Genomic DNA, 11012 nt, shown 5'->3' with positions numbered 1-11012 from the left:
TATATATATATATATATATATATATATATGTAGACTTAGTATAATCTTGTTATATGCTCTTATATTTATGAGTACAATCATGAATATAATGTGTATAGTGCAGCGTTACGTGGACTCCACACTTAATATTTTTTCGTTTGAAGGCTGTCTCACACCTGACAGCTACAACAGAAATAGCAGAAGCGAAAGAGAAAAAATGTATTCATTTATGCAAGGCCTGAAATAGTTTTGGGTCATTTACATACCACCTTATTCCTATGTGTTTACAGATATAACATCTAAAGTATTATGTATATCTATACTATCCAAATTTTTCGTATCACATTAAAAATATCAACATTTGAACTTCTTAAAATGTGCAATATACATTTTTCATGTATAGCTACTGTACTATGTATGTAAAAATTGATGTTTAAGTATTAGATATTTATATGCATTGGAATTGACGGTTTGTTTGGGGCAACAATAATAAGTAGTTGTTAAGTGGCTGCTAGGAAAAGCTATTGTAAAGAAGTTGTTAGTGAACTTATATGTATATTTAGATAGTGTACTTGTAAATATGTTGGTTGTAATTGTTTTTGAAAAAGGGCTTTAATACCCTCGTATACATATGATAAGTATAAGTTCAATGTTTCAGAATGGACTCAAACAGAATAGCAAAAATAAATTTCAGAAGTTCACGGACATTCAAAAGTCTATATATTATATCAAAATTTATATATCAATTAACATTGAATAGCACAAAAATTAAATCCCATTAAACACCATTAAAAGGTATTGCATTATTAAAAAAAATCCAAACTAACAATCCCTTTCCAAATTCATTTAAAAACACTTACATAATGATCCTAAGATTGTTTGGGGATTAGGGGTGTGGAATAATAAGTTGAGCATTGTTGTCCTCATTTTTTATGACGTCTAGTTTCTCTTCTTTAGAAGTCTAAGACCTAGTCATAGAACTTTCCTGTTGACTATCCTAAATGAATTAGTAAATGGAGCCCTCCCACATAGAAATTCCAAACACTTCTTTACTCTTCTTGTGAAGTCCCACCTGGATGGTCACATGCCACCAAATGTCATTTAGGATGGTTAAGACCAACAAGTGGAGACTCAAGAGTGAGTTCCTATAGGTTCAATCAGGCCTTAGAGCAACCCTTGGTGACTTGGTCTTGGCATAGCCCATTAACAACTCACTCACAATCCTAAAACCCTAAAATCATTCATGTTTGAACATTTTCCCCACTCCTTTGGAAACTCATGTGGGTGGTCCCCAGAGCCTTTGGCTAAGGGTGGCTAGGTCCAACATATGGAAGATCAAAAATAGGCTCCCCATTAGTCTCATGGCACTAAAAAGGGAACTTCATGACCAACATATCCAATGAGCTTCAATTCCACCAAAACACCTAACTTTGGCCTTCTACCCCCAAACTTTCCCAAAATTACCAAAATGCCAACGAAACCCAAAAATTCTCAAAATTGACCGAATTTCCAAATTCTCACCAAAAAACATTTTGAATCACTCTAAATCACTCAAATTGCCCGAAGTACCACAATATCCTTAAAATTCTCAAAATACCCCTCATCACCCAAAATTACCAAAATACCCCTCATATTTAAAAAAATTTCAAAACCTCCAAATTCACTCCAAACATCCCCAAAATCAATTCCAACCACCAAATAACCTCAATTGCACTTAAATCTGCTAAATTGACCAAAATTCCAAAATTGCCCCTAAATGAACAAAGTCTCAAAATCACCCCCAATTTCCATCAAATTCATTTCGAATTTTTCCCATTTCAAATCCACACTAAAATTTCATTATGTCCAAGCCCAATTAGAACCAAATCCTAGCCCAATTAGACCCAATTTCAAGAACAAATTCCAAGCCCCAAATCAAATACCCCAAATTAACTCCACTTCCAAGTTACATCAAATTGAGCCATGTAATCATTCCAATTACACAAAAAATTTTTTTCTAAATGCTTCATGACATTTTCCTAGATCAATTTGAACCTTTGATTGATTTTAATCCAATCCCAAGCTAAGCCCAAGCCCAACTTCAAGCTCAAACCATAATTTTAAGCTTAAATCCAAATCCACCTCAAATATTTTAGATTAACCAAGCTCTAAACATTCCAGCCTGGTATGACCTTTTAAGAAGCTAATCACATCACCCAATGACCCTCTTTTGGAGCCATGGACCAAGGGTCCCTCAATTTAAGCAAGCTCCCCCCTAAAATGGTTAACTCTCTTACCTATGCCATCAATCATCAAACCCCAAGGCTAATCACAACTAAAACTTCCCCTGGCCTCCCTAAGTCAGCTAGCCACCTCCCCTAGCCTGGACGAACACCCTAGTGGCTGGAAAACCCAAAATTGAGAGCTTGTACCTTTCCTTAAATCCAAAATTAAGCCCATATCTTGTGGCTCTCTCCCATTGGACAATTGCGCCGCTCACCCCTCCACCTCAGCTTATTCACATAGGTCAATGGCAGCCTGAGACCTCTCCCTTGACCTCAATTATAAATAGCACCCTCCACGACCAAACCTAGATCCATCCAAAAACCTAGGGGAAACTCTGCCCAATTGCACCCACAGTCGCATACCTCCTAAGTGCAATCCCACCATCCTTAGTCATCCATCCCCACCAAGATACCCTAATTTCACCACTCAAATTCAGGGTTTTTTTCGGTCATTTCAATAAACCCTTCAAAACTCCAAATTAACCATTCCACAAGCTTCACCAGACCTCAAAACCACTTCACAAATTAAAAATCCTCTCTCTCAAGCACTCTAACACAGTCCTAGACAAAGCCCAAGTCACCCTTTGATCGAAATCATGCATAGACTACTTCTTAGCTCAAGGTAACACTTTGAGAAGCTTCGTGGACTCATGGAAATCATCTCCAAACAACCCAATTGATGCCTCACCTCTTGTGCAAAAGTATAACTCAAATTCCCTAAATTTTGTCTCAGTTTTATTTGACCATATAAATAAGCTCGTCTCATTTAGATGAAGGTGTAGGACCAAACCCCAAGTAATTTGATTGAGAATCGAGTGAGATATTAGGTCTAGAGCACAAACGATTCTCGAGTTAGGATGATCGGGGATGATGAACGGATGCCGTCAATTTCAGCGTGTATAAAGCGGGTGAATCAGATTGTGTCGGACGGATCAAGGAAATGCAAACCGCGAGCTAACGAGGTCTGCTACGTGAAAAGCACCACGAATGGTAGCGCACCACATGTGATTTTGGAGACGTCGAGATTGTGCTGGTGGCTAACTCAGACAAGTAGATAAATAGGGTATTTTTGAATTAAATAAATATAAAAAATTTAAAAATTCATATCTTAGTGTAAAAAAACATAAAAATAAAATAAAAATACCTCTGTGCTAAGTTAATAGAGAAAAAATAAAGACTAAGAATTAAACATTATTTTCTTTTTATTTATGTTTAAATAAATTAAATACTCTAGAGAGTAAATAAATCATAAATAATTAAATAATTAATTAAATCGAATTAAATTTTGAGGGTTTGCTTTGCATAACCTTTGGGGTCTCATCTAATTTTTCCAAGTTCAGAGGACATTTCCATGGTTAAAAGCTCTAATTTTTGAAGTATTTAGTTTTATTTTAATTTTAAAAAGTATAAAAATAAAATAGTGGTAAGAAAAATAAGAAATCTTGTTTGTAGGTTCACTGTGGTCAGAGAATCTTAAGAGAAATAAAATAAATTTTATAAACTTTTCAAGCCTTTTTTCCGATTTAAAGTTAATAAAAATCATTAAAAATTAGAAAAATATAAAATAATTCAAATAATTACCAAAATGGGCCGGGATGTAGATAATCATCATAAAAATTTGAATGTCATAAAAAGTATCCTTAATGCAAATATGTATTTTCTAAGTAAATACTAATTTTGTCTTAAAATAATTATAATAAACAAAAGAAAAATCAGAAAATATGAAAATTAGTTTGGAGTGTTCCTTGTGACTAGAGGAACCTAAGAAAAATAAAATTGAGATTAAAAGAAAAATTTTATTTTTAAGTTATTTCTTTTTAATTTTAAATAATTAAAATACCAAGAAATACCAAAGATGTGAAAATACTCCGAAATGTCATAAATGTCACCTCAAGCACACAAAATAACTTAAAGAGATGTTTGCAAATTTTCAATGGTGTAAAAAGATGTTTTAAATAATTAAATGGATTTTTTTAAAATTTATGAGTAAAATAATTAAGTAAATAAAATAAAAATCACAAAATTACAAAATCATTTCTCTGGGTTCTTTGAAATCAGAGTGACCCATAAAAATACAAAAATGATTTTTTCAAAAAAATATATTATTTATTTATTTATTCATTCATTAAAAATTAATTTAAAAATTGTAAAAATTAAAGTATAATTTGAAAAATAACAAAGATTATTTTTTAAGTGGTCATCCGACCTAAGTGAACTTCCAATAATTTTCTTAAGAACAAGGAGTTTATTTTACTTGGTTATATTAATTATCTTTGAAAATTCTTATTTTGGACTAAAATAATATTAAAAAATATATTAAAAAAATGCAAATTCTTCTAATATTCTAGTGGACCCATGAGTGGAGTAACAACAAAATTTCAAAGACTTTTGTGTTAAATTTAAAAAATTAAGAAATTTAGACCTCTAAGGGCAAAATTGTAATTAAGGGATATTGAGCATTAATCAAATTTAAGTTAAATCAAAGGGGGAAAGGGGTAACATTAATCATATTTAGTTATTTGAAACAATGGAAACACAGAGGGTTAAAGGATAGAAACCAACTCATTCTCTTTTCTATTAAAGGGTAAAAATGTAATTTCCTAAATTTTTGTGGTTTGGAAGTTAATTAAGTTGGATGATCCTGAGTTAAATGACTTACGATTGGAAGATAATAATGCACTAAACGGAAGTCCTAGATTATCAATTAGATGATGATATAACCTTTTAATAAGAATTAAGTTTATCCCAGTCAACCTTCTTTCTAAAATTACAAACATGAAGACTTAAGAGCTTGATAGTTCATGCACCCCTAGTATGTGTTATTTTTCTACGTGTTTTATGTCAATTTAAATCCCGCTAACTGTACAAAAACTTGAACCACCCCAAAATTACACAATAATTTAGCTTTAAAAAATATGGTAAAAAACTCAACTAAATTTATATTAAGTAGTTAATGTGCAAAATCAAAATGTTATAAAATATATAAAATAGTTCACACACTAGTAATTTTATGCAAGTGCACGTATCACTTCAAGTAATATAGGGCTTTCTTTTAAAACCCCATTATCGATCCCACAGAGAAGCGCAATAAGAAATCTCTTAAGCTAATTCTAGTCTACTACTATCAAGTCATAGTTTGGAAGATGAAAATTCTTATGATAATAACATAAATCACTATATTCAAACTATAAAAATTAATGTAAGAAAGACAAGTTAAAATGGATTTAATGAATGCTAATAGAAATGTAACTAAAAGAACTAAATTTACTAAACTAATTTATAAACTTCAAAGTTAAATTTATTAAGACTAAACAAAGTTATGTGACGAAGAGTTTAAATTTAAGAAAGCATCCTTCCCCTTTACAATGAGTATATGGACTATGAAGAAATTAAAATCATTTAAAAATAGATAGAAAATTATTTTGTTCCAAATAGGAGCAATCCTGTTCTTTACTCTCTTTCAAGTGCATAAAGAACATTGACTAATCCAGAGTTTGGTCCCTAATTCTGTAGTTAGGTTGGGAGAGTACTGGTTGCCACTCCAGAGCTCCCACTTATCCCTCACCTGAAGGCAAACAATCTCGCATTAGATTCCAATCAACTGGGCCAATCAACTGGACTGGCTAACAATCTCGCATTAGTTTTCAATCAACTGGACTAAATTGGGGATTTTAATCTATGGCCTTAAAATCTCTAATTCTGCATCCAACTTTGCACTCAACCCAATTTATTTGCACTCAACCCAATGGATGACATCCTCTCCCAAGGAATCAAATGTGATTCTCACTATGTTGTGAAAATTATAGCCCTTTCGGATCATATGTTTTTTTAACACATTTTAAAATTTTAATTAGCCAGATCAAAAAGTAAATGAAGATCAAAGTTCAAATCATCACAAATTTTTTACATTTAAAACCGTATAAAATAAAATCAATTCTTCACAAAACCGTACTCAGAGTAGGGAGAAGGATAAAGAAGACTACTCAGAATTCATGAGAAGGATACAACAAAACATGGATTTCATATATAAAAATAAGTTTACAAAGCAATAAAAATAAGTTAAAAATAAGTTTACAAAGCAAAGAAATAAAAGAACACAACTTATCTCACACTCCTTCCCAAGCAAATCCCAATAAATTCCCTTTAAGCACTTTCTCTTTTTAAAATCACACTCAATTCTCTCTTAGAAATGTAACGAAGAAGAAAGAAGAAATCTCTTCTCTTACCTTCCCTCTCCTCTTACATCCCTAGAAGAAAATCCTCTCTTCTCCAAAGCCTTCCTCTCACTCTCACGCCACACACACACACACTTTTTACCCTAGGCTTCCCTCTCTTTTATTAGAAGTTGCCTCCTTACAAAAAGAATTCAAAATTCCCTCCAAAATTCTCTTCAAAAGTCAAATCTTTTGAATTCCAAAAGACATGTCTCTTGATTCAAGATACATATCCCTTCATTAAAGAGCCTTTCAAAGTGTCTAGATGCATTGAATCACTACATGGGGCATTTGAATCATTTTGAGCTTTTAAAATCCGCTAGAAATTCATTTTAAACAGCCTTAATCCATCTCATATCATCTCTGGCACCTCAGGTGCCATTTTGGCGCCTTTGGTGCCATTTCTCTGGATTTTGGCGTCTCAGGCGCCAATCGGCAGCAGCTCCACTATTTTGCTCCGTTTGAGGTCTGTTTCGTCCCATTTCAGTTGTGTTTCGGTCTTAACAGATATACCTACAAAATAAACATAAAAATAACATTTATTTAAAGTGTAAATTCATTCAAAAATAAGTGAGAAATATAAAGTAGATTAAGCATAGAAAGACATATCAAAATGTGCCAAGTCAAAATGTGCCAAGTCATAAAATGTGCCAAGTCATAATTTTCTTTCTTGCTCTTTTTTACTCCAAATTGCACCATTTTTGTTTCATTTTCTCCAAAATTCTATTTCTTGTACCTGAAACCAAAACTATGTAAAATACTTTTCTTTAAAGTGTAGTATCATTAAACATCAATAAAATTGAGCATAAAATATATATGAAAAATTAGGTAATTTTTAGGCATGTGAATAGTGAAATTGGCTTAATCTAACATCACTTAATGAGGATTAGAAGAGAATACAATAAATCATAAATGCCAGAAAAACACTACAAGCTCTATTGCAATTGAAGGGGTGAAGATTCCTTAGCAACTTAACTTGCCCTTAAGGATGTTCACCCACATGATTCCTAAGTGAAACATCAAATGAGTATCTAGTCACCCCATTCATAAGTTAATTAAAACATAAAAGTTCATTGAGCACAAGTTAAAAAATTATAAATAAACCAACTTGGGTTGATCAATTCAATAAGATAACAATCTTAATGAACTCAAGATGACTCAGAAGATTCTAAAAGATGTTTAGGGTCAATCCCCAAGCATTTTTATAGTCTTCTAAATAATTTGAAGGAAACTCAGACCTATTATTCTTTGTTGAAGGAAATCATCTATAAAACCTTATGATTCCCAAAGATATGCCTCAGGACCCGTTAATACACTAATTCTAATGAAATACCCTACACTACTTATCCTAAAATTATACCTAATGCTCAAGGGTTTAAGTCTTAGATAAAGTATTTAGACCCTTGTGAGTGACTGAAGATATTTGGCCACATATGGATCATCAGGCTTGTGTATGTCTGAGGTCTAGGTGGAAAGTGTAATGACGACATTGCTTATGTGTGCTAACTAAGAGATGCAAAGTGGGATTTTGGACTAGTATCTCCTACCTTAAGGATCCTCTATAAGGAGAGAGGATAGGACTGATGAAACTATTCACCAACTTTTGTTCGGATGCCCCTGACACTCTTAGGTTGTTAGTAGTCTTAGCTTGATTAGAGTAATCAACATATTGACCAAAGAAAAATATGTTGAGATTTTCATACCTATTTTACACTATTTTTGATGATATTGCACTTTAAAGAAAGGTATTTTTGATATTTTGTCACAGGTACGATGAATTATGATCATTGGAGCAAAAAGATGCAAAAAGGAGCGAAAAGGACCCAAATGCGAAGATTTGAACTAGGGCGCCGACGACGAGAATTTCCTGAAACTCCAAATTAAATAATTTAGAAGGCCCGCCGACGACTCCCTCAAGGCCGCTGACAGTGAGATCGACGGTTATTTCTAAAGGTGCATTGAATGTGGATAATTTTTGGAGGGATGCTTAGTCAACTCTTGGGAAAACTCTTCCACATCTTTAAAAGAAGGTTTTGGCTGAAAATTGAGAAGCCCCCGGGAAAGTTGCAAGTGTTTGGATGGTGTAGAGAGTTTACTTTAAGGTTAGGTTGTGAGGAATTTTTCAAGAGATTGTAAGAGTGGAGGGAAAGTGAGAGATTTCTTCCTCCTTGTCACTTTGAAGAAGAAGTCTGTGTGCTGTAAAGAAAGGAAGAGATTCAGAGGAACTTCAAGGAGTTTTCTTGGAGAGGAATTAGAGATAAGTGTTATTTACTTGTTGTAATTTGTATGAATTTTCTTTCATATATGAATTCCGAGTTTTGTTGTGTCTTCCCCATGAGTTCTGAGTAGTTTTCTCTATCTTTCTCCTTGTCTTGAGATTTGTGAAATAATGATTTGAATTGGTTAAGCCATGAAAATGTTAAAGAAGTTGTGATGATCTTTTTACTTCGATCTTAATTTACTTTCAATATGACCAATTAATTTGTTAAAATATGTTGAGATTTACAACTAAAGTGAGGATTACATCCAAGATTCAGGGAGGTCAAAGCCCTTGGAAGTTGGGTGCAAATAAATAGGGAAATAATATTATCGGGCGTAGAATTGGAGATTGTAGAGTGACAGACTAAAATCCCCAATTCGGTCCTATCATTTGGGTGCTGAAGTGTAGATGTTAGCCCTTAGGATTTATCCATTCACTATAATTTCTTGACAAGGAGAATGATGCTTTCTTATATATTGAATATCACATTAAAAACTTTATTAGTATAATTAGTTATTTAAGAGTTATTGAAATTACATATTTATTTCAATTGTCTATTAGTGACAGATAAGCAATTTGAATTCGTTGTTGTGATTAAGTATTGATTTTCTAAAATCTTAGTTTGTAGTTCTAATATTACTGCCTGTGGGATCGATATCTAAGACTCCATTAGAGACCTATATTACTTGAGCGATACGTATACTTACATTGATAAGTGTGACTTTATCATTATTGAATATTTTATACATAAATCTTTATTGAATCTATAACCGTTATTAAGTTTTTGGTGTTGTTGCTGAAGAATTAAATTTTCTAGCAGCAGTATTAAATACTTGTATTTTTAAACATATATAAAGTCGCTGTCAAGTTTTAGGTGCCGTTGCCGGGAAGTAAACAAGAATCATAATTAGAGTAACAAACAAATTAAGACAATTAGAAAATTTTTACTGGAATTACAACTTATTTTCATATTTAGTTAACTGTTTTTCTATGTACTGATTTCAAATTGTATACGTAAATTTGGACCTGAAAATCTTATACCCTATGATTCAGAATTAGAACGCAATATTAGAAAAATTAGAAGACTGAGAAGAGAACCTATAAATTCTGACACAATGGAAAACAACGTGAACAATCAAGGAATAGAAAATGAACACCAACCTAGACCCCTACGAGATTATGCAAATCCTACAACATATGAAATTTACTTACCTATCCAAAATCCTGATGTAGCTGCTAATTCATTTGAGCTTAAACCTGCTATTATCCAAATGATACAAAACAATCAATTCGGAGGTACACCAAATGAAGATCCTAATTTACACCTCGCTAGTTTTTTAGAATTGTGTGCTGCCTTTAAATATGACAGAGTTTCAAACGATACTAATAGACTTAGGATTTTTCCTTTTTCACTTAGGGATAAGGCTAAGATGTGGTTAAATTTGTTAGCACTTGGATCTATTAGAACTTGGGGAGAACTTTCACAGAAATTTTTATCTAAATATTTTCCTCCATAAAAAATTGCTTAACTTAAAAATGACATAACATCATTTTGTCAGATTGATGGAGAGTCAATATATGAAGCTTGGGAGAGATTTAAAGATCTTCTTAGAAATTTCCCTCATCATTCGTTACTAGATTCATTGATAATTCAAACTTTTTTATAACAGATTAGTGGGATCACTTAGATCGATTATAGATGCTGCGGCAGGTGGTTCTATAATGTCAAAATATTTTGATGAGACTTATACGTTAATAGAAGAGATGACTACCAAAAATTTTCAATGACCCTCTGAAAGGGTAAATCCTAAAAGAGTAGCTAGTATCCATTAGTATCCAGCTAGTATCCATGATTCTGATGCAAAATCTATGTTAGTTTCGCAGATTGCTGCAATATCAAAGAAATTAGATCATTATGGATAAAATTATTCTCCAACACCTCTATGATGGAAGAGAATTCATCTGGGCAATTTATGGATGTTAACCTTCGTATGAGACTTTAAATGATATCAATAGACCCAACAAAACTTATTCGAACTATTATAACCCAGGTTGAAAGAATCATCCAAATTTTAATTGGAATAACAATTCTGCTACAAATCGATAATGGGCGAACAACCCAGTGAACCCATTAGGAAATTCATCCAACCAAGGAAATATTAATTATAGACCTCTTATCCTCCAGAATTTAACAATAACACTCAAATTAAGGAAAATAAGTTATCTATGGAAGAGACGATATTAAACATGCGTCAACAATTGCAGAATCAAGGAAATCAATTACAAATTCAAGGA

This window comes from Phalaenopsis equestris, unplaced genomic scaffold, assembly GCF_001263595.1.
Source record: "Phalaenopsis equestris unplaced genomic scaffold, ASM126359v1 Scaffold235330, whole genome shotgun sequence".
Lineage (NCBI taxonomy): Eukaryota > Viridiplantae > Streptophyta > Magnoliopsida > Asparagales > Orchidaceae > Phalaenopsis > Phalaenopsis equestris.
Note: the sequence above shows the minus strand (reverse complement) of the source record.